This window comes from Anabrus simplex, chromosome 1 (assembly GCF_040414725.1).
Source record: "Anabrus simplex isolate iqAnaSimp1 chromosome 1, ASM4041472v1, whole genome shotgun sequence".
Lineage (NCBI taxonomy): Eukaryota > Metazoa > Arthropoda > Insecta > Orthoptera > Tettigoniidae > Anabrus > Anabrus simplex.
In genome coordinates this window covers 630,017,362-630,019,413 of record NC_090265.1, presented here as the reverse complement: position 1 = coordinate 630,019,413, position 2,052 = coordinate 630,017,362, and the positions used below count along the sequence as shown (strand labels likewise).

Below are 2,052 nucleotides of genomic sequence, written 5' to 3'. Positions count from 1 at the left end.
TTATTGGTGTTCATTTAAAGAACTTCAATGTACAGACCTCCTAAACCAGCAGCCGAAATGAATTATATTACTTTTTTGTCCCTGTTTTTCTATCTGGAATTAGTCCTGGTACAATATTTTCTAACCGCTCTCAACCCCAATTATTAAAGTTCTAACCATATCTAAATTCTAAAGACAATAAGGAGAAAACAATTTTATAAAGACAATCGTATACCGATTTCGCCTCTGTGGTGTAGTAGTTAGTGTGATTTGCTGCAATCCCCGCAGGTCCTTTTTCGACTCCCGGCTCTGCCACGAAATTTTGGAAAGTGGCACGAAAACTGGAACAACAACCACTCAGCCTCGGGAGGTCAACTGAGTAGATCTCCACCTCATCCACCCTCGAAGTGGTTTTCCGTGATTTCCCACTTCTCCAAGCAAATGTCGGGATGGTACCTATTTTAAGACCACGGCTACTTTCTTCCCTCTTCCTTGTCTATCCTTTCCAATCTTCCCATCCCTCTACAAGGTCCCTGTTCAGCATAGCATGTGAGGTGGCCTGGGTGAGGTACTGGCCTTCTTCCACAGTTGTATCCCCTGACCGAAAGTTTCGCGCTACTGGATACTGCCCTTGAGGCGGTAGAGGTGGGATCCCTCGCTGAGCCCGATGGAAAACCAACCCTGGAGGAGAAACGGATTAAGAAAGGAAGAAAGAAATGTAAAAAGAAAAGCTTGCATCGGAACTCCAACACATTGTCTCATTTAAATAAACACACGATTGGTTACGGATAAGAATCCGACCTAATCTCTTAGAATACCGTTCGTGATTGTTGCGCAGTCAGCTGGCACGATCTGCTTTATAACATCTTGTGGAGATGACAAGATTCACCGTGCGATGGTGGTGTAATGGTGAGCATAGTTGCCTTCCAAGCAGTTGATCCGGGTTCGATTCCCGGCCATCGCATGTAATTTTGAAAGACTTTAATGTGTGTGATGTATATTTATTGGTGTTCATTTAAAGAACTTCAATGTACAGACCTCCTAAACCAGCAGTCGAAATGAATTATATTACTTTTTTGTCCCTATTTTTCTATCTGGAATTATTCCTGGTACAATATTTCCTAACCGCTCTCAACCCCAATTTTTAAAGGTCTAACCATATCTAAATTCTAAAGACAATAAGGAGAAAACAATTTTATAAAGACAATCGTATACCGATTTCGCCTCTCTGGTGTAGTAGTTAGTGAGATTTGCTGCAATCCCCGGAGGTCCGGGTTCGACTCCCGGCTCTGCCACGAAATTTTGGAAAGTGGCACGAAAACTGGAACATCAACCACTCAGCCTAGGGAGGTCAACTGAGTAGATTTCCACTTCATCCATCCTCGAAGTGGTTTTCCGTGATTTCCCACTTCTCCAAGCAAATGTCGGGATGGTACCTATTTTAAGACCACGGCTACTTTCTTCCCTCTTCCTTGTCTATCCTTTCCAATCTTCCCATCCCTCCACAAGGTCCCTGTTCAGCACAGCATGTGAGGTGGCCTGGGTGAGGTACTGGCCTTCTTCCACAGTTGTATCCCCTGACCAAAAGTTTCGCGCTACTGGATACTGCCCTTGGGGCGGTAGAGGTGGGATCCCTCGCTGAGTCCGATGGAAAACCAACCCCGGAGGAGAAACGGATTAAGAAGGGAAGAAAGAAATGTAAAAAGAAAAACTTGCATCGGAACTCCAACACATTGTCTCAGTTAAATAAACACACGATTCGTTACGCTGAGTCCGATGGAAAACCAACCCCGGAGGAGAAACGGATTAAGAAGGGAAGAAAGAAATGTAAAAAGAAAAACTTGCATCGGAACTCCAACACATTGTCTCAGTTAAATAAACACACGATTCGTTACGGATAAGAATCCGACCTAATCTCTTAGAATACCGTTCGTGATTGTTGCGCAGTCACCTGGCACGATCTCCTTTATAACATCTTGTGGAGATGACAACATTCACCGTGCGATGGTGGTGTAATGGTGAGCATAGTTGCCTTCCAAGCAGTTGATCCGGGTTCGATTCCCGGCCATCGCA

General features: G+C 44.4%; 2 non-coding genes across 2 annotated transcripts; both read left to right on the top strand.

Moving 5' to 3' along the window:
* Positions 1-871: 871 nt before the first annotated feature.
* Positions 872-943, top strand: TRNAG-UCC (transfer RNA glycine (anticodon UCC)). Its single transcript has one exon. It is a non-coding gene; the product is annotated as a tRNA-Gly (tRNA).
* A 1,037-nt stretch (positions 944-1,980) lies between these two features.
* On the top strand, positions 1,981-2,052 carry TRNAG-UCC (transfer RNA glycine (anticodon UCC)). The gene has a single exon. It is a non-coding gene; the product is annotated as a tRNA-Gly (tRNA).